At 42.0% G+C, this 25,741-nt stretch overlaps 1 protein-coding gene across 1 annotated transcript in view; it reads right to left on the bottom strand.

Moving 5' to 3' along the window:
• Nucleotides 1-25,741, bottom strand: part of PDZRN3 (PDZ domain containing ring finger 3) — a 235,940-nt gene that overhangs the window by 108,050 nt on the left and 102,149 nt on the right. The gene's annotated exons all lie outside the window — the stretch shown is intronic.

Here is a 25,741-nt window from a genome sequence, read left to right as displayed (position 1 = left end):
CGCATCTTGATTAAGTTGACTCATGATGCATAGAATCAAGTGTAAAACCTTTTGTCTGAAGTAATTATTACGTTTTCAGTCAAAATTATAACTTGGTTGCAGCCCAAATGATAGGTTTTTATAGAGACGATTCCATTTCCATAATGGCGTTCTTCAGTGTCTAAATAAATGGCTTCCCATAAGACAGGGGATTGTCAGATAGATCTGAGAAGGGAAAGGAAGACACTTAGTTTTCTACAAGTTTAGGCCATCAACAAGTAAAATTATTTTTTCAACATTCATTAAAGATTATATTTAATATCCAGCTTTCTGAATGATCTTTTATTAGAACGGTTCCCCCTCCCCCACCACACACACTCCAGTAAGGCTATTGGACGGGAGTTCCTATTTTGTGGTACGTTATGTTCTGGAACTGGCATCATGAAACCAGGCAACCGTAAGAAATGACAACTTTCAACACACAGCTGCAGAGAAGGCAGGTCGGTCAAGGATAAGTGGTCAGATGTAAGGTAAGTCTCTCTGGGGTCCAGGTATCTCTAAAGATGAGCTGTGTGGTTCCTTACAGAAAATCCTGTGGTGTGGCACAGGGTGGCCAGAGCCTCTCTTCCGGGGAAAGGAATGACCAAGAGCTATGGTATCAGAGCGCCACCTTCTGGCACAGCTACGCCAATGTTTTACACACCGCAGTTCCTTCTGGAATAAGCAAGAAAAAGTGAAATTCTTCCTATGCACAAGAAAGATGCAACGCACAGTTGTGAATCTGCATTACGGGGCCGGATATATGGATGCTCCTGTGCAGAGAACATTATACCACCACAGCTAGTTTTGTTTTCGATAAGGCATTTTTATTTCAAAGTTCCCTTGATCTCAGTTTTATTATAAACATAAAATGCTATCTCGAAGAATTTTGGTATTTCAGTCTTTTAAAAAGAAACTAAACAAGTTTTGGATAGCTGTGTTTTCTTTATAGTCTAAATCTAGATTTTAACGGCTCCTTCAGAATTTGTTCTATTAGGTGCTACTTTTACAAGCAAATGTATAAGTTGTACATTATTTACCTAGAAGATTCTACTGAGGTCATAAATCTGATGTGAGTTCCATTTACAAGTGACAGGTGGGTTAAACATCTGGGAATGCATAACCAAGTTCTCACATTACACATGGGTAATTCTTTATTTTTAAACCTCAAGGAGGTATGATTTCATAGTTTAAATACTGGGCTTCAAAAAAAAAAGCACTTTATTCATTTTAAATCAAATCTTTATCCATAATGCTTCATTCCAAAGAGCATTCCCATTGTTGTCTCTTCAGCTTCACCTAACGAATAATGAAAACTTCTTTTACTCAGTTTGGTACTTCTTGATTATAGAGGACATCATCTAATGCTTTTCCCCACGCACTTTGCGAAGTCTTAAATGACAGAATACAAGTACATTTCCAAAAATACAACACAGCATTTATTGTGTCTGAACTCCACTGTCTCAGTGCAACCATGAGTGTGTCTCAAGAAACTTGGTAAAAGCTTTGAACTTCTTTGGGGCAGAAAGGCATCACGGACTGAAATGAAAAACCCACAATTAAAGCTTTTATACAAAATTTATACATAGATCAAGTTCTGCTCTCTGACACAGAGGCAAGAAAGCAAGGGGGGAAGGGAGAGAACTTGGAGAGATGTGTTTCTGTATTACGTACACGGCCTCCACATCTGAAACATAACTCAGTGAAACAGAAATCCCGGCGTGTTACTCCTTTTTTTGAACAGAAATGCAAATACGGCATCCCAAAATCACACTGTACGTGCCAGACGCGCATTTATTCATACTTCTGCCCTTCCTTATTAAGCGGAAATTAACATTACACTACTGGCTGTGTATGTGTGTCTGCCTTTTGTGGGTACATTATTGTTTTCCCTGGATGACCAAGCAATGCACCTCATTCGCACTGTTAATTAGAACACGTATATGGTTAAACACACAGGAATATGGGGTTAGTGAGCCAGCGTTGTGTAACAAATGAATCCACATAAAATTTACATGTGATTTAATTAGCTGATAATGGGCCATTAATTGAGGGGCTGAAGAAAGGAAACATATTCTTTTGGACACATAAAGGCACCATTCAGGAAGAATAGATTTGTTTTTACTCTGCCCTTCTCGGCTAGGGGAACCACCTGTGCAAATATGGGGCTCAAGTCAGATGACAAGCAGGGTTTTATGGTACCAGGAAGATTTTCATCTCCATGACAACTTTCCTGGTTCCAAATAGAGAATGTTATTTTTCTGGAATCAATCTCTCGGCCACAGTAGCGGGCTCAGTCCGAGCCTGGCGTGCATCTGAATGCTCCCTGTTGGGCAGCCACTATTAACCGAGGCTGCATCTCCCAAATCATGATTAGTTGGTGATTACGGATCTGACATATTTTATAACGACTCCGTCTTCTGAGCCCTTCATTTCCAAGGAATGAAGTAATGCTCTGACTCAACAAGTCAGCAGAACAACAAACCACTGCTCCCATCCCCACAGTAGACTATTTATTAGTAAGCAGGTCCATCCCCATGTAAGTTATCAGATTTTATATATAAAGATAACCGTTTGGGTGTCACTTATGTGTATGCACACAATAATTTAAGAGTAATAATTTAATTTTTCAGATATGGATCAACAACATGACTGATTGGTACGTGGAGAAATATGCAAAGAGGCTTCCCGGGAACTTCACTCAAAGTACAGGAAACACAAAACGACAATGTTTCTGTGCAGTGCTTGTGACATGGAGAGAATGGATTTTGCAGCAACTCCAACCAGTGCTTCTGGCTCTTTGGAAATGCCATTCCATCAAGTTTCTGATTATAGCCAAATCCCATTCCTATTCCACGATCTCTCCACACCCTAGAGAGGCAAATTTGGAATTGAGGAGTGTGAGATCACAGAACTGCAAGCAAAGATTTTGCTCTTTTGATTTAAGAACGAAGCCATACCTCTGGGGGCCTGGGTGGCACAGTGGGCTGAGTGTCCGACTCTTGGTTTCAGCTCAGGTCATGATCTGAGTTGTGAGATCAAGCCCCGAGTTGGGCTCTGAGTGGAGTCTGCTGGAGATTTTCTCTCTCCCCCTTTCCCTCTTCCCCTTCCTCCCACGCACACTTGTCCTCTCTCAAATAAATAAATCTTTAAAAAGAGTCATGGAATTTCATTCATGCAACTTTCCTTACTGTGTCAGGTTTGTCGTTGTTGGTTTTAAGAGAACCGAACCACCAACCAACTAGGTAGATAAAACACTGCACAAAAAACTCCCCAACAAAAATTGCAGAACACTGATTAACCGTATCAGCCAAAACATATTCTAACAGATAAACCAGTAGACATCAGAATTTTCAAACAGTCCATTTTGTGAAAGATACTCTATATAATTTATCACATCTTTGAAGCTTGAAACTTACTGCATTATTTAATATATTTATTAAATAAGCAATGTTTATTAAAGATGGTTTATTTGTATTGCTTAAATCTCAAGAAAAGGCAAAACAAATGGGAGTAAATGTTTACAAAAAAGATGAAAATGTTGGTATCTCTTATATAAATGAAGCTTTTCTGTATCTGTAAGATAGAAGATGAACCTATCAGCCAAAGTATGGGGAAGGTTACAAGCCTAGCACCAAGGAGGAAATAGGATTGGCTAATGAATAAGTGAAACAGGTCCAACTCTATATGTAAAACAAGTACTAATTTAAATAACAAGGTGCCCTTTTTTTTCCCACTTACCAACATAGCAAAGGTTAAAAATAACCCAGTACTAGCAAGGGGCAGGGAGAAGATCAATAGGCTCAGATATTACCTATGGGAAAGCAGTGGCCCCCACCTTGTGAGGGAGATAGTCACAACAATGGGAAAACATTCCAATTCTAGAAACTTAGGAAAAATGTATAAATGGACTGAAGGATTTATATGTAAGGACCTTCAACACAGTATCATTTATAATGGCAAAAATGACAGTAATAATGGCAAGGTCAGTTAAAACACAGCCCCAAGTCAACTACAGAGCCATTAAAAAGCCCTGAGGCCCCAAACTATCCAATGACAAAGGATATCATTTATGGCACCCTAAATAGGAACAGTCTATGATACAGCAGGAAAAAGAGGATCTCCTTTAAAACTGTGTGTGTAGGAGCGCCTGGGTGGCTCAATCGGATGTGTCTCTTTATTTCAGCTCAGGTCACGATCTCAGGGTCGTGAGATTGAGCCCCATGCCGGTCTTCATGCCAGGCGTGAAGCCTGCTTGATATTCTCTCTCTCCCTTTCCCTCTGCCCCTAACCGCCGCCACCCCCAATGCTCTCTCAAAAAAACATTTTAAAACCGTGTATATAAACATATTTTCATTTTCTCTAATGCGGTTATGTATACACACACACGCATGCGTGTATACACACCTACACGGATACACACCATAAGGTATAAATAAGGAAGAGTAATAGGTTTTTTCCTCCACCTTGTTGAATGACAGGTGACTTCTCCGTTGCTTTGAGCGACGAGACTGTGTGAGTTCAGTGACTTGGAGAAGTTATGGAGTTCGGTAATGTCAGCTCTAATTAGAATCAGCCAAATGAGAAACGACTATTGGCAGCTGAACACTTGGCAAAGAAAAGGTGGACTGAAACGAGGCTTTCACCAATCTCTAAAGCTGTATACAGGAAGGGGTGCTCAGGCGTTAGTGATCGTCAGTCGGACTTCAATTCTGTAATTAAGACACAGCCACCGCCACCCTGTTCTCCATCCTTCACAACGCGCAGGGCTACCGGCTAGAACCGTACTTGAAAAACCCTCTGGGCCTCACGCATGGACCCCCGGCCGAGCGGCACGCAGCCCCTCCACACAACCCCTCCCACCATGCAGCCCTGAACGCACAAGGCCTCGCACAGAGCAGCCGCCAAGGAAGGCTGCCCTCTCTTCGGTGATCAAAGCCTTGTGCTTTAGTCTGGACTCGTGTCTACAACTCTGGGGACAGCGGCAGAGAAGTGGAAGAAAACCATGTGAATGAAAGAAGAAAGGCCAACCAAAGTGTCTCCGTACAGAATTCTGCCATCGTGGTGGCCAGCTGCACCCCTGAGCAACAGGTCAGACGGACAGGTGGACAGTGGTGCCTCAGCAGGGACCAGCTCTGCCGCTCCTTCTCACGGACCACCGGTGACCCCAGAGACCACCAGGGGGCGACAGAGGAGCGAACAGTTCTCCATCCTTCAGCCCGGCCAAGAAGCCTCTCGTACAACCTTTAGTCACTGGAGAGAACTAGCTCCAGGTAAGGCCGGTTTTAAATATTAATCACTAATATAAGCAGGGTCTAACTTCTCCAGAAATGGAAGGATAAAAGGCTCTCTGCTACAGATGTGAGAAAGGGAAGAATAAGGCACACGAAACTGATAAGTTGGACAATAAATATTTATTCTCTCTGCTGTCCACTTCCCTAGCCATACCCAAGGCTTCCTCCTCCAGAAGACAAAATAAATAAACCAGCCTCTGGCAACAGAGCCTGTAGTGTCCCTCTGAGGTTCTATTTGTATATTACGACTGTGGTTTAAACGCAAGGACCTAAAGACAATTTCACCCGCTCCGGTGGCTCAGCATTTGTTACCCGTACCTCTGCTACTGGGGTTTAATGCCCATAAGATGCTGTAAATCCTTTGTGGAAGGAGGCAAGATATAAATAATAATTTTAAAAACACACAGGCTTACTCTGCTATTTACATTTTTCATGTGTTTAACTTTTCCTTTCTTATTTTCCAAGCCCCCCGTGAGGAAGGGCCTCTGCCTTCACGTTCAGGTTGGAAAGCTGCCACTCTGGGATAGGAGGATCTCGGGCTACCACGTGCGCTGAATACCTGCCACGGGACCATGCGGGCTGTGTTCTGGGGTGGCTCCAGCAGGACACCCGAGCCACGCAGTGGTCTCTGCTCTTGGGAGGCAGAAGAGCTGGCTCTCTACCTTCTGCTTGACCCCTCGTTCCTCCACAGTCTGTGGGCTAGGCTGATCATTTAATTCCTCCTGCCTCAGTTTCCCCATAGATGGTGACCAACAGTCCTTCTGGATCTCACACCGCTATGGCTCCAGGGGGCGTCCCGCCCATATTTATTAACTTACTGATAGACTAGTCTTTGAGCCCTGGAAGGCAGAAGCATCTCATGGGGAGAGACACACCAAAATGTCATTTTAAATTAGGGTCTCAGGCTTTTAGGCCTTGGAGGAAAAACATCCTCTTCCCTAACCTCCCAAGCAATTGCAAGCAGCAACTTTCAGCTCCAACTGAGTCATCGATTCTTGCCAGAAGACGCCTGAGTAAATACCAAACAGACAACTTCCTGCCTTCAGTGCTGGCACGGGGAGCTCTCCTCTACGATGTCTCTGAAAAGGGCTGCAAATGTTTCCACCTGGGGAAACCAGGGGCCTCCCGCCACCTTTCCTTGAAAGCAATAGTTGCAAATGTTTTGAAAACAACAGATTATCTTTAAAGAAGGAGCAACAACAAAAAGCCATTTGTTTCTTTTGCCATGACTGATTCATTTGTTGTACACTGGGGGTTGGGGGTGGAGAGAAGGGGCCCTCAAACAAATGTTTCCTATCAGAAGCAAGTATTGTGATAATGAGGAAAGCACCGACTGTGCAACCAGCTCAGAAACCGTCCTCATAGCTTGGGGTTCAACAGGATCCCACTCCATTCTTTCTGTCCCCTGTCTCTTTTGTCTATTTTCCTGTTGATGAATCAGTTGGCCAGAAATCAAGCACAACCATAGTAAATATAGTCGGGGGCGATGTACGTCAAGTTAGTGCTCTTGCATACCATGTGGTGCCCAAGAACCAGCAATTCCACCCCTAGGTCTCTACTGGACAAGGACGAGGGGGCACCTAAGCACAAGGAGGGGTTGTGTAAGGAAGCTCACAGCAGCATCGCCTGGAAAAGCAAAACACGTGCAAACAACCTAGAAATCCAGTAATGGGGGGATGAAGAAAGTGTGTGTTCTATGAAGAGGCCTGAACCAGAGGGACAGTTAAAAGGCCCATAAGTAGAAAATAAAGACAGAAAGAACACATATCAAGTTCACAGTAAGGGCTGAGTGGAGAGGGGTCTGGCATGGGAGTGGAAGGGTTATGATCCAAGGAGGGCTTTAGTTCTATATGCAACATTTTATAGTGCTAACATTAAACTGCGAAGAAAAGGATATTCAGCTATTACTTTTTAATATATAAGCAGAGAAAGAAAAAAAGCCACTGAAAGCAAATGCGGCAACATGGTCACAGTAGCTACTTTTAAGGGGGCAGGAGTATGGGTGACTTAATTTCTCCTTTTCTCTATTTTTTCACCCATCCCTTACTTCCAGGAAGAAAACGAAGCAGCAAGCCTCTGCCCTTGCGGGGTCTCCTGCACGCTCACCATTAGGGAGAAGGAAGTCTACTGCAGAAGCCTCCAGCCACGTGGAAAAGAAGGGCCAAAGTAGGAGACTTCGTGTCCAAGCTAGAAAAATGGTCCTCCTTTCCAAGCCACCCCCACCCCAGCCCTGGGGATCCCCGGGTCCCCTTCCTCAATCCTTCCATTCCTGGTTGCATTCCACCCTTCGGCTTGCTAGTGTGTTTGGACATTCTTTGTGGGGCAAGCTTTTCTCTTCTCATTTTCCCACTGCTCCTTAAGGGAACGACGTGGCTGCACTTCTCATGCTGAAATCCGGTCCTCGGGGTGTCGAGCCTGGGGCAGGATCAGGAGATGGAAGGAGAAAAGGGCGGCCTTTCTCACCATCCCAAAGTACCATCGACAGCATCGGCGGACAAAGCAGGGCATGCTGTCAAGAGCCGTTCTGCTGGCAAACGGAAAACAAATCCGTGCTTTTGGACCAAGCCTTGGCAGCCGCATCTAAAACAGACTTCTCATTGTGCTCAGTTTTAAAAGAAGCCCTTCGGAAGCAGAGGCCTGTCAGGCTGACAGTTAGATCACAACGGCCGGTATTTATACGAGCAGCTTCCAACTGTCTGGGCGAATACATGATATTTCTATTTCACAGAAACCAGGGACTGTAGCAACAAAGAAGCCCCGAGACCAGAAAGTAAACCTCTGATGAGTACGAATGTGTTTAAAGACGCAGAGCTTATATACTGGCAGGAGTTAACACACTCCTCTGTAAACAAGTTTGTTTTTTCTTTAATTAAGTGACAAATGTAATAGATCAGAATACACCCATACGTACGTGTCTGAAGACGGCTTTGTGCTCATTAAATCAAGTATGTTGCTGGGAGCGCTTTCCTCCATTCAGGCATTAGCAGGGAAGCTGGGTGATTCTTAGTTTCTTATTAAAAGCTAGGAAAGCACTAGCGGCTCGGGCAGCCCAGGCAGCAGCTAAGCATTCCAAATGCAGACAGGAAACACCTGGAACTCTGGGCTCCGCTAGGACCACACTTTACATTTCAAAACAGGGGATTCTGAATTGTTCATAAATATTTGTCTTGTTTCAATAAAACACTCTTCAACCAGTTTCATAAACCCTTGGTTCAGAAGGCTAAAACATACACGCTACTAGTCGTCCACATTCTTTTAACGTTGCATAGATTTGTGTGGACAATATCCTAGAAACATAAAACCCAAAGGAAGGCCTTTAATAGCATCATCAGGGAATTTCAGGGTTTTTTTTTTTTTTTTGAAGGGGGACAGCTCTCTGCCCCTATAATCACGCCTGCTTTCTAAACAGATTTTTAAAAATGCTGAATTGAAGTATAAATTAAACCGAAGTTTCTCAAACTTGCCTATTAGGGTTAAATAAGACCCAGACAAACCCTTCTGGAGGCTCAGAAAAGCTTTAATAAATTAATTATTCAACCTTCCGCTACATGGGAAATGCAAACTTTAGGCCTCGTAGCCGGACTTTCATGCTTACACATAACTTGAACATGTTGAGCCCTTTAAAATGTTTTTAAAAGCTGTTTTTAGACACTGAAATGAAAATTAGCTCCGCTTGCATGTTGGAAATTAGATTTTTAACAGCTATTTTCTTCCATTTTTCCAACTCTTCCAGATTTTCCACCATGTAGAGGACATGTACTGGTTTCATTTATTTAGTGTATATACTTTGATAATCAGAAAAATGAAAATGTCACACACACACACAGAAAAATGAAAATGTCACACACACAGACCTACCTACAAGGAGAAAAGAAGAGGAGAGAAAAGGAAAAAGAGGGGGCTTCTTCAGGGCAGTTTATACAGGCAGTGTGTCAACCCAGGAGGTACTGGAGGGCTGTAAAACGTCTAGGGAAGTGACTAAGGGCAGCTTCCAGGTATCAGGGCAGACTGTGCAGGAGCAGTGGCCTGGCTGGGAGCAGAGCTAACACAAGGGGCACTGAAATGGGACTCCCCAGAGGCACCCCATGAAGCCTCAAGCCCAGACTGCCTGCCAGGGTGCCCTGACTCTACCCCACTGACCTGGAGTCCTCCAAAGTCAAAAAGAAAATGCAGGGGCACCTGGGTGGTGCAGTCGTTAGGCATCTGCCTTTGGCTCAGGGCGTGATCCCAGTGTTCTGGGATCGAGCCCCACATCAGGCTCCTCCCCTGGGAGCCTGCTTCTTCCTCTCCCACTCCCCCTGCTTGTGTTCCCTCTCTCGCTGGCTGTCTCTGTCAAATAAATAAATAAAATCTTTAAAAAAAAAATGCAGAGGCCCAGGGTGACCAAGAGTTAAGTGAGAAAGTAGGTCATGAGAATATAAACTTGGGAACATGGTCCAGAGACGGCAATGAGTGAGCTGCTGTTCCTTTCTATTTTTCTGGAAGCAGCTGTGATTAAAAATTCCTCAACTGACCATAAACTGCTTACTCTGGTCCCACGAAGAAACAGCAGCGCACCGGCCCTGGTTAATGAAGATTAGGCTTGGCGGTGATAAGAGATTTCATAGAAGCTCTCCGGAACCATAAAAGGCAGTAGTTAGAGGTAATGATAAACTAATTCTGAATACACCGGGCAGCAGACGCTCAGCCTCAGGTTAATGATTAGCATGCTGGACCCTGGCCAGTTAAGAAGTTGTTTAACCAGCGCCCCTAAAAAGCAAACCTGTTCACATTCACATGTCCACAAAACAACAGCCGCTGTTTCCTTCCTCTGTCTACACGGAGGTGAAACTCTATGAAAGCTGTCAGCTCTCTCCGCCTCGAACCAGGACGTTTCACATCCAGGAACAGACCCAAGAATGAAGCTCCTACAATGTCTTCAGATCCCCGCGCCTTTACTGCAAAAATCCACCAAATAAATTCTGCTCTTTCACTAAAAAATATTTTGACCCACAGTTGAATGGTAATTGGTAATAGTGGAGTTTCTTATTCTTGAATGAACTAATTTTTATCACTCTTGAAGACAGACATCCGCAAAATGTAGCTCCCCTAAAGTGAAGGATTGAGCAGAAGAATCTTACTTGTTTCTATATACAGAAGTTTCCGCGACCTTCTCCTTAGTACTTGCTTAGACCAGCCTCCCATATTTAAAGGGTCCGGCTGCCTTTGTCAAACACAAGGGAATCATTTAGGGGCACTTAATCTAATTTTAGGAACAATACATTTGAAGAGGGTGATTAGTAATGCAAATGAAAAATCACCTTGGTTGGGATAAGCAAGATAATCAAAGGGAACTCTTCTGGGGGGAGGGGACACAGCTTTGATCACACTGAAAGGCAGATTATGAAAAGCCTGAAAAGCTAGGTTTCCAGGATATGAGGTCTGGGGTCTGTTTATCCTACTTAGTTCAAGCTGGAATTAATGCATTGGAAAGTTTGAGAAGACCCCAAACTACTCTTCCACTGGGGCAGGCCTGAGGGCAGAAGGTAGATTTAGGCAAATGGACTGTACTGAGTATCTGTGCCTGTGTGTAACAACGAAGTATCCTAACAAGATGTCTTTTATCAAGATGTTCTTCAAAAAACGAAAGGTTAGGATGGAAGACTGGCATGGCAGGGGAAGCAAGGTAGCTGTCCTGAGTTTACAAAGGACTTTCTATCCGGGCCAACTCTCCAGTCTTGATTTGAGCCATGAGGATCATGAATACACAAATACATTCACATTCTAACAATTCCTGTCAATATCTGACCTAAGAGGGGTGCCTGGCTGGCTCAGTCGTTAAGCGTCTGCCTTCGGCTCAGGTTATGATCCCAGGGTTCTGGGATCGAGCCCCACATCAGGCTTCCTGCTCAGCGGGGAGCCTGCTTCTCCTTCTCCCACTCCCCCTGCTGGTGTTCCCTCTCTCGCTGCCGCTGCCTCTCTCTCTGTCAAATAAATAAATAAAATCTTAAAAAAAAAAAAAAAAAATCTGACCTAAGAAATTTCAACCAACACTTGTGGATCCTTTGCAGTTTGTCCTCCAAGCCAGGTAACTAGCCCACAGTTCTGAGTTCTGATCCTTTGGCCTGCTTTCCTGTTCATCAGCAAAGATGGGTTTGGTAACCCTTCTAGTTGTCCGAGCCCCCAGCAATGATCTCTCTGAGCGGCCCAGTTTTCATGCGGGGAGAAACGCACCAGCTCCTGAGCTAAATGTGTGCATTTGTAGTCCCACCAGAAATGACAGGTACAGACAAAGGCTTGACGGGTGCTAGGTGGGAAGATAAGCATTTCACCTGCATTATCTCATTTGACCTTTAACACCTCTATAAGCAAGAGGTCATTCATAAACCCATTTTACAGATAGGTAACAAGCTATGCTAGACCGCAAGTGAGATGGTGAGAAAAGACATATTTACATTGCGTAGATCTGACTGTGAAGCAAATCCCCCCATACTGTATCCCAGCATGAAAAAACCGACCATGCAGAAAAGAGTTTACCCTTTATATACTCATTAGCTGAACAACACAGAAGGGTTCTAAAGATACAGAAGCCAAGGTGTTCTTTACTGACCAGGCAGATCTACTCTACTCTTTTTCACGGGGCAGCCGTCGGAAGAGGTACTGTCACTTGTTTAGCGGCTACGTTTCCAATTTAGGAGGAAGGGACGTCTCGTGGTGGTGTTGGTTTTCCATTGCACAACGCTGTAAGTAGCATCCTCGCCTACACGCATGTGCGTGCACGTGTGCACGCGCACATATCTTGGCACTCTTGTGATTTTATCCCAGCCTAATAATGGAAATTTATGAGCCAGAATGCGCATTTTAATTTTCACAGATATTGCCAAAAGCTGCACCAATTTAAACTCCCACCAACAGTTTATGAGGATGTTTATGTCAACACACTCATCAATGCTGCATATTATCAGACTGTTGTATCTTTGCCAACATCGTCTCAATTATGAATGAAGTGGAGCACCTTTTCATACATTTACTGATGGTATTCTTGGCTAACTTTTCTACTGGGTAGTTTGTCTTTTCCCTATTGACATGCAGGAACATATTAGGAGAGCAGGAAATCAGCCCTTTGTCTGCTTCTGCTGGCTTAATTTTTATTATATTTTTGCCACTATATATATGTTATGAATTTTGCATAGTCAAATCATCAATCTTTTTCCTTATGACTTCTGGGTATACACGGTGAAAAAAAAAAACAAATTTAGATTCAGACCTATCAATAGGCAGCCCTGAAAAATATAATACCAACCCTGGCCAAACTTATCCTCAAAGTCTCATATTTAAAACAAACACTCCAGGATGAGGTCTACACTTGTTGCCGTACGAAACGTTCTGGACACCTGCCCAAACCTTCCAGAGCAGAACTCTGCAAATCCATTTATGGTCCTGCTGTGCCGCTGGTTGGGATCGTTTGCCTACAGACTAGAGCACTGAGGCTTCTTCCAAGTCAGAGCAAACACGGCAAACAATGCATGCTGAGTTCAAGGTGCTGAGCTGAGCTGTAAGCACAGCTGCGCCGGCGTTCAGGTGGAACTCCCATCGGTCCTGGCTCCTCAAATTCCACTACCATGGAGAAAATCAAAATACTTAATCTCTGAGGGGAGTGGTCATTGGCTACCACAAAGCGGGTGTTAAAAAGCAGTCCAAATGTCTGGAGGGAGGTGTGTGTGTGTGTGTGTGTGTGCGTGCGTGTATCTGTATATGTGTGTATAAGTGTCCGCGTGTGTGTGTGTGTTTGTATGTGTGTATGTTTATCCTATTGCACATAGCTACAGGCGGAAGAACAGAAAGTGTGATGAAGTGAGAGACCCAGGCTTATGTGTCCTCCATTTACCAGGTACATAACTTTGAGTAACTTAGTTAACCTCTCTGAGTATCAATTTCCTAATCTGGGTAAACAAAGGGGATGATAATTCTATGATCTTATTAAAGTAATAAGATCAGACATTTAGATATAAGAGCTAAGTGCTTTGGCTACAGTGAATACTTATTAATGTTACCTGTTGTTATGTAAAACAATTCACATATGACTAACTTTGGGCAAAGTCATACAATTCAAGCAAATTATAGTTTTTCATTTTTAATTTCTAATCCTGGTTTGCTAAGGATTTTCCAAACAGGCCTTTTTTTTCTACATGAAAAGAATTCTCATCTTGACCATTGCATAACATGCTTTAACTTTTGTCACCTAACATTTAGTTACAGAAGAATAAGATGTTAGATAAACCACCAAACGCCCCCAAACTTAATATCGCAGTTAGGTTTAGGCCCAAAAGGATGCTGCAAGGCTCTTTAAAACGCTGGACAGCCTGGAGAACTGAGATATGTTCAAGAGGATACTCCCAAAATGACACAGAAGAACTTTAGAGAATATTTGTAGCATCTGTAGCCATGGCAATCAAAATATTCAGTATGCCATATAATTGAATCCGTATCTGTAATTTACACATGTGCTTTGAAAATTGGCTTCATATTTCACAGGCAAGACGATGCAGAGTTTCTGCAATGCATTTTGTTAATATATTTTGTGGACTAAAATATTTGCCAGCTCAAAATTATAAATGGTTGTATACACAAAAGCAGTTGACCTCATAGACATGACTAAAATGTTTCTTAGATGTGGGATACCATACAGATATAGCAACTACAAGAGTTAAGTCTTTCAGGTCCAAGTAAACAATATAAATAATAAGAGATGAAGATAATATGGTGTATTCTCAAAAATTTAAAAATCGGGGCGCCTGGGTGGCGCAGTCATTAAACGTCTGTCTGCCTTCGGCTCAGGGCGTGATCCCGGCGTTCTGGGATCGAGCCCCACATCAGGCTCCTCTGCTGGGATCCTGCTTCTTCCTCTCCCACTCCCCCTGCTTGTGTTCCCTCTCTCGCTGGCTGTCTCTATCTCTTCAAATAAATAAAAAATAAAATCTTAAAAAAAAAATAGCATTGCCGTATGATCCACAAATTCCACTCCTGGCTATAAAGTATAAAAAGTAGGGTCTTCAAGAAATATTTGTAGACCCATCCTCATAGCAGCAGCATTAGTCACACTAGTCGAAAGGTGAAAGTGATCTCAGCGTCCACTGGCAGGTGAATACACTAAACTCGGTAGAGACGCACAACAGAATACTACTCAGCCTTAAAAAAGAAGGGCATTCTGACATATGCTACATATGGATAACCTTGAGGACATGAGGCTAAGTGAAATACACCAGTCGTAAGAGGACAAACACTGTATGCTTCCAGTTCTATAAGAGACCAGAGTAGTTAAATTCATAGAGACACAAAGTAGAACAGTGGTTGCCAGGGGCTGGAGGGAAGGAAGAAAAGGGAATGGTTCAGTGAGCTGAGTTTCAGTTTGGGACAATCAAAAAGTTCTGGAGATGGACAGTGGCGGTAGCGGCACAACAGTGTGAATGTACTTAATGCCACTGAGTTGAACACTTAAAAATGATTAAGACTAAGGGAGAGGGTTCGAGATGATGGCATAGGAAGAACCTGAGGCTTACCGCCTCCCAAGGACACACCGAAGTTACAGGTCCGTATAGAACAATTCTATCCAAAAAGACCTGGAGACTATAGAACAACTCTTCTACAACACACACACACACACACGCACACACACACATACACACACACGGGCAAAAAAGAAAACAAAAAAAGCCACATCCCGACTAGTAAGAGGAGCAGAGGGGCAGAGAGCAGTGTGGCCAGGACCCCTCCCCCAGCCCCTGGCACTGTAACCCACAAGAGGGAGGGCTATCACAAGTGGACAGCTTCTCTCTGCAGAGGGGTTTGGGCCCTACATTGGGCACTCTAGCCCACGGAGATCTGCACCAGGAAGGTGAGCCTCCACAGCTACTGGCTTGGACAACCAAGTGGAGCTGGCATGCAGGAAAGCCAGAGGGCTGCAGGAAACCGAGACACCATTCCGCTAGCTGTGTGTGAGTGAGATAGGAGGATTAGTCTTAGGGGGTACACTGAAGGGGCAGGGGTGAGAGGGAGATCTGTCCCAGGACAGAGGTGCTCGTGAGCACCACTTTTTTTTTTTTTTTTTAAACTCCTCTTCTTTCTTGTTAGCACAGTGTGGACAGATGCTATTTTTGGTGTTTTCCATCTACCTTCCTAGTGCCACGTGCTTCACCCCCATATTCCCCTATAATCAACCAGACCTGGCCCAGTGCTTAGCCACCTGGTCTCCCACCCTGCCACAACTAGCACCTGTGCTCACCCTGCTGCCTCCATCCCAAGCTACTGTGGCCTTCACCCTGCCAGACCCCACAAGCAGGACTGCCCCAGCCCCTTAGCCCCTGGAGGTTCATGCAGCTCACAGACGGAACATCCTTGAACACCTGGCTCTGCTGGCCATGGGGCCTGCATTTCTGGGCCTACAGGACTGAAACAATTGCAGAGACAACTTAGAAGGCTACTACTCTGTAAGGCACGGCACAGACAATAGAATGAAACACACCTTCAAGACTGGGAGAAACAGCTTCTTCGCTTAACACACAGAAACAAACATAGGAAGTCAGGAAAAATGAAGAGACAGAGGAAGACTGAAAAAAAATTAATGAACTGGAGATAAGCAATATATCTGATCAATAGCTCAAAGAAGCAATCATAAAGATGTTTACCAAACTTGGCAGAAGAATGGAAAAACACAGTGAGGTCTTCAACAAAGAGACAGAAAAAAGAAAAAAAAAGCAACACAAGTTACAAAGCTGAAGAATACGGTAACCAAACTGAAAAATATGCTAGAGGGGCTCAACAGTGGACTGGATGAAGCAGGAGAACAGATCAGCAAGTTGGAAGACGGAGGGATAGACATTACCCAAACAGAGCACTGAATGAAAAAACATTTTCAAAGGTGAAGATTCTTTAAGGAACCACTAGGACAATTCCACATAAAATAATATTCACATTATAGATGTCCCAGAAGGATAAGAGAGAGAATAAGGGCCAGAAAACTTATTTAAAATATAATAGCTGAAAACTTCCCTAATCTAAAAGGAACAGATATCCTGGTCCTGGAAGCAGAGAGTCCCAAATAAAATAAACCCAAAGATATCTCCAAAAATACACACTAGAATTAAAATGACAAAAGTTCAAGATAAAAGATAATCTTAAAAACAGCAAGAAAAAAAAATGACTAAGTGTTACATATAAGGGAAACCCCAAAAGGCTATCAGCATATTTCTTAGCAGAAACCTTGCAAGCCAGAAGGGAGTGGCAGAACACACTCAAAGAGTTGAAGGATAAAACTTCCAACCCAGAATTCTCTACCTGGCAAGGTTATCATTCAGAATTGAAAGAGAGATCAAGAGTTTTCCAGATCAGCAAAAGCGTGAGGAGCTCATCATCACTAAACCAGCCTTACAATAAATGTTAAAGGGACTTGTATGAGCTGAAAAGAAATGGCGTTCACAACAACAACAACAAAACATACAAAAGTAAAAATATCACTGAAAAAGGTAACTATATAGTAAAGGTAGTAGGAGTCAATCATTTATAAAGTATGAAGGTTAAAAGACAAAAGTAGTAATACAATGAAGGAAAACTACAATAATTAAAGTAGGCATAAAATAAAAAGATGTAATATGTGATATTAAAAATACAAAATGTGGGTGTGGGGGGGAGTAAAAAATATAAGGTTCTGGAACGTGCTCATATTTATGTTGCTGTTAGCTGAAAACAGACTGACAGCTATATACATGGGAGGCTATATGGGAGCCTCTTAGTAACCGCAAAGCAAAAACTCATAGCAAATACCCAAAAGATAATGAAAAAGGAATCTAAACATAATGCCAAAAAAAGCCACTGAAGTACAACAAGATCTATCCATATGCTGCCTATAAGAAACTCACTTCAGGAGTAAGTAAACACACAGACTGAAAGTGAAGGAATGGAAGAAGATACCCCATGCAAATGGAAATAAAAAGAAAGCTGGTGTGGCTGTATTCATAGCAGACAAAATAGACTTTAAACAAAGACTGCAATGAAACACAAAGAAGACATTACATAGTGACGAAGGGATCAGTCCAGCAAGGATATATAACACTTATAAATACAAACGCACCCAACATAGGAGCACCAGGATATAGAAAATAAGTATTAATGACATAAAGGGAGAAAGTGATAGCAACATAGTAATAGTAAGGAATTTTAACACCCCACTTAGACAGTACATAGATCATCCAGAGAACATCAGTAAGAAAGCATGGACTTTAAACAACATATCAGACCAGATGGACTTAATAGACGCATGCAAACATTCCATCAAAAAGCAGCAGGATACACATTTTTCTCAAGTGCACATGGAACATTCTCCAGGACAGATCAAATGCTGACCACAGAACAATTCTCATTAAATTCAAGACAGAACTCATAACAAGCATCTTCTCAGACCACAATGGTATGAAATTAGGAATCAATTACAAAAAGAAAAACCATCAAAATGTGGAGATTAAACATGTTACTGAACAGCCAACGGGTCAATGAAGAAATCTAAGAAGCAATTTTAAAAATACAGAGACAAATGGAAACAGAAATATAACATTCCAAACTTTATGGGACACAACAAAAGTGGTTCAAAAAGGGAAATTCATAGCAATATAGAAGTACCTCAAGAAATAAGAAAACTCTCAAATAAATAGTCTGTTACACTTAAGGGACTAGAGAAGGAAGAACAAACACAGCCCAAAGCTAGAAGGAAGGAAATGATAAAAGTAAGAGTGGAAATAACTGATGTAGAGACTAAAAAAACCCAAAAACCAAAAAACAAACCCCAAAACCCAGAAAACATCAGTGAAACGGACTTTTTGAAACGATAACAAAATTGACAAACCTTTAACTAGAGTAACCAAGAAAAAAAAGAGGGTTCAAATAAACAAAACCAAAAACGAAAAAGGAGAGATTACAACTGATACTACAGAAGTAAAAAGGATCACAAGAGACTATTATGATTGCGTGCCAACAAATTAAACAGGCAGAAGAAATGGACAAATTTCTAGAAACATACAATCTTCAAGAACTGAATCATGAAGAAATAGAGTGTTTCAATAGACCATTTATTGGTAAGGACACTGAATCAATAACTGACAATTTCCCAACAAATAAAACTCCAGGACTAGATGGCTTCACCAGTGAATTTTACCAAACATTCAATATCCATACCCATCCTTCTCAAAAATGCCAAAAAAATTGAAGATGAGGGAATGCTTCCAAATATATTTTGAGGCCAGCATTATCCTGATACAAAACCAGGCAAGGACACCACAAAACAAGAAAATTACATGCTAATATGCTTAATGAACAAAGATGCAAAAATACTCAACAAAATAATAGCAAACTCTATTCAACAATCCATTAAAAGGGTTATACAATGCGGTTCCTGGATGGCTCGGTCAGTTAAGTGTCTGACGTCAGCTCAGGTCATGATCTCATGGGCCTGAAATTGAGCCTGCCTCTGGGTCCCTGCCCAGCGGGGAGTCCGCTTCTCCCTCTGGTTCTCTCCCTGCACATGTGCATGCTCTCTCTCTCTTGCATACGCTCTTGCTCTCTGTCTCATATATATATATATATATATATATATATATATATATATATATATATATATATACACATACATATATATACATAAGTGGATTATACAATATAATCAAGTAGGATTTATTCTAGGGATTCAAGAATGGTTCAACATCTGCAAATCAACCAACATGATACATTTCATTAATAAAATGAAGGATGAAAATCATATGATTATCTTAACAGATCAAGAAAAAACATCTGACAAAACTCAACACCCATTTATGATAAAAACTCTCAACAAAGTGGACAGAGAGGGAAAATACCTAGAGGAAATAAAGGCTGTATATAAGAAACTCACAGCTAACACCATATGCAAGAGAGAAAAGCTGAAAGCTTTTCTTCTTAGATTAGAAACAAGAATGCCCATTTTTGCTGCTTTTTTTCAACATAATGTTGGAAGTCCACAGCGTTCAGGCAAGAAAAAGAAATAAAAGGCATACAAAGTATAAAGAAAGAAGTAAAACTGTCACTATTTGCGGATGACATGATACTTTATACAGAAAACCCTAAAGATTCCACCAAAAACTGTTAGGATATATGAATTCAGTAAAGTTGCAGGACACAAATCAATCTATAGAAATCAGTGGTGTTTATATACACTAATAACAAACTATCAGAAAGAGAAATTAAGAAAACAATCCCGTTTACAATTGGATCAAAAAGAACAGAACAATTAGGAATAGATTTAACCAAAGAAGTGAACGAACTATATATACCAAAAACTATCAGATAATGATGAAGGAAACGAAAGACACAAATAAATGGAAAGATACCTGATGTTCATGGATCAGAAGAATCAACATTGTTAAAATGTTCATACTACGCAAAGCAATCTACAGATTCGATGTACTCTGTTTCAAAATTCCAATGACATTTTGACAGAACAAGAATAATTCTAAAATTTGTGTGAAACCATAAAAAGATCCTGAACAACCAAAGCAATATTAAGAAAGAACAAAGCTGGAGGTCATCATGTACCCTGACTTCAAACTGTATTACACAGCTACAGTAATCAAAACAGTACATACAGTACTGGCATAAAAAGAGACACACAGATCAACGGGACAGAATCGAGAACCCAGAAATACAGTTACACACGTACAGTTAATTTATGACAAAGGAACCAATAGAAAAAGGATAGCCCCTTCAATAAATGGTGCTGGGAAAACTGGACAATCACATGCAAAAGAATGAAACTAGACAACTACCTTAGACCATATTTAGAAATTAAGTCAAAATGGATTGAAGACTTGAATGTAAGACCTGAAACCATAAAATTCCTAAAACAAAAACACAGGCAGTAAGCTCCTTGACATCATCAGTCTTAGTGATGTTTTTGTGGATCTGACTCCAAAGGCAAGGGAAACAAAAGCAAAAATGAACAAATGGAATTACATCTAAAAAACTTCAGCACAGCAAAGAAAGACGGAAAGCAACCTACCGAGAGAAGATATTTGCACATTATGTACTCAACAAGGGGATAACACCCAAAATGTACAACAAATTCATACCACTTTAAGGCCCCAAATAACCTAATTTAAAAATGGGCAGAGGATCTGAATAGACACTTTCCCAAAGAAGACTTATAGATGGCCAACAGGCACGTGAAATGCTATTGAAAATCACTCATTATCAAGGAAACGCAAAGCAAAACCACAATGAGGTAGCAGTTCATCCTGGTTAGAATGACGATCAGAAAGACAAGAAATAACAAGCGTTGGTGAGGATGTGGGGAAAAGGGAGCCCTTGTGCTCTGCTGGTGGGAAAGTAAACTGGTACAGTCACTCTAGAAAACAGTTTGTGGAGATCACTCAAAATATTAAGAATAAAGCTACCACATGATCAGGCTATTCCACTCTTGGGTGCTGATCTGAAAAATATAGAAATACTAATTCGAAAAGATATATGCACCCCAATATTCACAGCAGCATTGCTTACAGTAGCCACTATACGGCAACACCCTAAATGTCCAATGACAGATGAACAGAGAACATGTGGAAACCACACACAACACAAGATTACTCAGCCACAAGAAAGAGTGAAATCTTGCCATTTGCGACAGCCTGGATAGACCTTGATGATATAATGTGAAGTGAAATTAGAAGAGAAAGACAGAAACACTATGATTTTACCTATAAGTGAACAGAAACAAAACAAAAACCAAACTTACAGACACAAAGAAGAGATTAGTGGTTTCCAGAGGGGAAGGGGGCTGGGAGTTTGGTGAAATGGGCCAAGGTGACCAAGGGAATGGTGATGAATGGTAACAAGAATTTTGGTAGTGATCACATTGTCATGAATACTGATCTCAAATTCTAATTTTGTATACCTAAAACGTATATTGTGTTATAAACTCATTTTATCACAATAAAAAAGAAAAAATGAAAAAAATGGTTAAGATGGTAAATTTTATGTTCTACGTGTATCTTCATACACACACATACAAATAAAAAAAAAAAAGTGAGGTATACTTCTGTAGCAAGGAAACAGAGGACATACTTAACACAAACAGGACTGACTTACCCAACAGGTATGGGAGGAGGGCCACAGGACAAGAGAAGTGGGCTCTTACCATGTCTGGGCCCACTTCCTGCAGAGTGTACCTTGAGAGGTGTAGTGAGCTTCCCTCGACAGCCGTAGCCAACCTGACATAACCTCTCAGGGAGAAGGTGAGAAATGATCCTCCAACTTCATTTTCCTTCCTCTCACCCTGATAGCCTCCTGCACAGCGCTCCCATGGCCAAACCCACTTAGAAGCCAGAGAGCACTGGACTGTTGTTTGGGTCCCTGGCAGAGAGCAGGGTGGAAAAGATGGCAATAGATGGAGAGGCAATCAAGGTTCAGCAAAGGCCCAGAATGGAGAGAATGTCCAACACTGCTGGAAGAAAAACAGCAAGTTGCAGGCCAGGAGATCCACTATTATGTGATTCTTGGTGGGGGTAGGGGGACCAGCCCAGTAAGGGTATATTCTACCAGCAAATGCAGAATGGAGTCTAAAGGGATAAATACCAACTGGTAAGAGATAGCTGGGGCAGAGATGAGGGGAAGTCAAACGGGACTTTGGACAGATCTGTAATTTTTCAAAGATTTTCAAGAAAAATGTGCTCATGTGCTGCTTGTATGGGTTAATAAGAAATGGGTAAATGCAATCATTTCCTTTGTTTTTATAAAATGCAGATACCTCTAGCTCTTACAAAACTGGATTAGGTAGCCTACATGTAGACGTAAAATGTTACAACAGAAAAAGTTCTGTCATATCAGGCTATGTCTGTATCCGTGGTTCTCAAAGTGTGGTCCCTGGATCAGCAGCATCACATCACCTGGGAACCCGACAGACAGACGTATGTTCAGGCCCAACTGCAGAGCTACTGAGACAGAAACTCTGGGACTGGCGTTTGGGGAGAGAGGTGTATGGGCTCTCATGGTGGGTCAAAAGTTCAAGAGTAGATGTTGCTGGATCCTGTGAGTCAGAACTGTCATGTACAGTAGAACAGGCTACACACTGCACACTGAAAGAGGCACTATTCATACAGGTTATGATGAGAATGATGCCTCCCAGGGTTGTGCAGTGCAAAACCTGCATTCCACACTTGGCAGGTTTTAAAGCAAAGGGAAACCAACAGAAGGGTTTTACGCAGAAGGAATGCATGATTTGTATCTGAGAAGCTATCACTAGCACACAGGGGTGCTACACGTAGGTACTCATAGTGTGTATATCCTGGGGCCGTTTATAAGCTGCATCGTGAGTGAACTAAAGTAGAAGATACCTTGAATGGAATCCAAGTTGGCCTTATAGCCGCACTTCAAATTCAGGCTACCAGATACTTGGGTCTAGATTAGCAGAAGAATGGGGCAAAGGAAAAGAAAGACTATCAGAGACTTGCAGGCTAATTAAGTAGAGAGACTGAGAGACAGAGATTGAGAGACAGAGAGAAGGAAGGGGAGACAGAGTAGAGGCAAAAAGGTCTTGCAGAGGAAGAGATGAGCTCTTTGGGAAGATAGCTGGAGGAAGAAACACAAAGCCAGGGGACAGGTCTAACTGGGGATAGTGATCTGAAAGCCATCAGTGCCCAGATGGTAGTGAAACCACAAGTGAGGATAGGATCAGTCCAGGGGAATGCGTAAACACCGGAAAAGCACGGTGTTAGGGACTGAGCCCGCAGAAGCTCTACATTTAAGAAGCACAGGGGCTGGTGAGAAAGTGGGTTGCCCCTGGTTTGAAAGCTAGGAGGCTGAAAAAAACCAGCAGGAACACAACCAAAGAACTACTGGCATGGGAGAGTCAAGAGTTTAATCCAAGCAAGACATGTTAGCAAGAAAAAAAATGAGGAGACAAGCACAGGGAAACTTTGCCAATGTCCTCTGCCCCTGGGGAACATTCTGCAGCTGTAGACTCTTTAAACTGGTCAGTATGCATTAAGTGCCACTGGCCCCCTCCTCCCTGCACAGCCTAGCGTGAGACTTCACGCTTCTGGACACCTCTTCCAGGGCCAATGCACAACCCCCATCCCCCATTCATTCTCATTTCTGAGGCACTAAATCAGATGAGGAGAGCTTCGCCAAGCTTCAGAGGACCAAAATGAGCATTTGGGAGGAGTGGGTGGGCAGATGGCGCTGGATTAAAAAGATGCCGGGTTTGCTTGCTGCTCTGCGGTATCTGAATCGTCTCCAGCAGAGCAGTGTGGAATCAGGAATTCCATCATATGACCTAAAAACTTGTGAATCTCTCCCAAAAGACTGCATCCCCTACAAGACACTGAGGGGGAAGGGAGGCAGTTCTAGAGGGTCTGCGATTCCAGAAAACCCACGATTCACAGGAGCTTGCTGGCGTCCACGATCCTCTGCATACTCTGCTTGTAAGTCTGAAGTATGTTTCATATTGTGTCACAATTGTTTATTTTTTTTTACCACTTCCACCCTGCTACCCCTCTCTCCAACTACACTGTAAACTCTTCGAAAACAAAGACTATCTTAATCATCTTCTGTATCCTTGCTGCCCAAGCTGGGGCTGCCATGCAGTCGGTGGCCCCTCGAAATGTTTGTTAAATCAATGTCATGGGAAGGATGATTTCTGGAAATGCTGGTCAAATGCACACCTCTCCATTTACCTGGAGTTCTAAGACTTGAGTGTGTTAAGCAAGGTTGAGAAACTATAACCTCCTGAATAAATTTTGGCTGTGGGCTGTTTTAGGAAGGCTTATGAGGTCTGAAATGACCAGAAAAAAATTTTCTTGTGATGTGTGAAATTACATGAAATCGAAATGCACATGTCCATCAATAAAGTTTTACAGGAACACAATCACACCCATTCATTTCTGTATTATCAACAGTTGCTTTACAGCTATATCAGTAATTTTTTTTATAAACATTTAAAAAAAACATTTTATTTATTTATTTGACAGAGAGAGAGCACAAGCAAGGGGAGCTGCAGGGAGAGGGAGAAGCAGGCTCCCCGCTGAACAGGGAGTCCAACGCAGGGCTTAATTGCAGGACCCTGGGATCATGACCTGAGCTGAAGGCAGCCACTTAACTGACTGAGCCACCCAGGAGCCCCAGGGCTATATGAATATTGTCAAGTAGTTGTGACAGAAACAGCATGGCCCCAAAAGCCTAAAACTTTTACTCTTTGACCCTTTTTGGAAAAGGTATGCTGACCTCTAATATCAAGTAACACAAAATGAAGAGATAAACATGAGCTATTTATCAGAATCTAATCTTCCTCACAAGTAGAGTCCTTTAAGGCTTTCTAATCACCGACAGGAAAACGGAAGACATCTTACCCACCATGGGGCATGAACATCAAAACATCCTGGTGGTGTAAAGCAGCAGACTCTGGACACATAAGAGCTTGCCCTGATCACTATGCTATGAGAATGTCTGACAGGTTACTTATTTTCTAAGCTTCAGTCCCCCTGGCAGTAAAATGGGCACTATAAGACTTTTTCTCAGAAGGTTATTCTAAGAATCAAATAATACAATACATTTTTACCTTTTAAGCTTGTACCTGACATCTAGTAAGCATTTGATGAATGGAACTACTATAATTTTCTTCATTGTCTTTGGAGGAGTATTTCACTTTGATACATGGTCTTTGATATTTCCCTCTAAAATGAATTACTTATGGGGTGCTTGGGTGGCTTAGTCAGTTAAGCATCCAACTCTTGGTTTTGGCTCAGGTCATGATCTTAGGGTCCTGGGATCGAGCCCCACATCGGAATCCATGCTCAGTGGGGAGTCTGCTTGAGGATTCTCTCCCTCTTCCTCTGATCCTCCCCCTACTCACTTTTTCTCTCTAAGATACACAGATAAATATTTTTTTTAAAAATGAATTACTCAGACTGCAGCTTTTACATCTAATAATGAAAGTTGGATTATTACTCTAGGACATCACTGCTAACTATGAATTCACTCAAACCTTAAGGATGAGTGTCTAAATAAAACGTTAGAGTCTTAAAGATACTCTAGACAATGAAATATGACAAGAAAAAAACAATAAATGGTAAGAAATATCTGAAAGAGAAACAATTCTCATGATCTAGAAATCACATGATAGACTACCTCAGAAAAACTTAGAATGAACTATAAAACTATTTAAGCAGGCGCCAAGTACAATAGCTGTGTGTACATATACATATGCATATATACACGTATGTACACATACACACACATGTAGTGGTGCATGTCTATACACACGTACACACACATAAAATACCAAACAGCAAAAAAAATTTGTAATAATTCTCTGCAGAAAATTACAACACGTTACTGAGGGGGCACAAAGGAATGTTATGAAAAAATACGGATTATAACAC

This window comes from Ursus americanus, chromosome 14 (genome assembly GCF_024610735.1).
Source record: "Ursus americanus isolate L20-20 chromosome 14, mUrsAme1.1.p, whole genome shotgun sequence".
Lineage (NCBI taxonomy): Eukaryota > Metazoa > Chordata > Mammalia > Carnivora > Ursidae > Ursus > Ursus americanus.
This window is presented reverse-complemented; position numbering and strand designations above follow the sequence as displayed.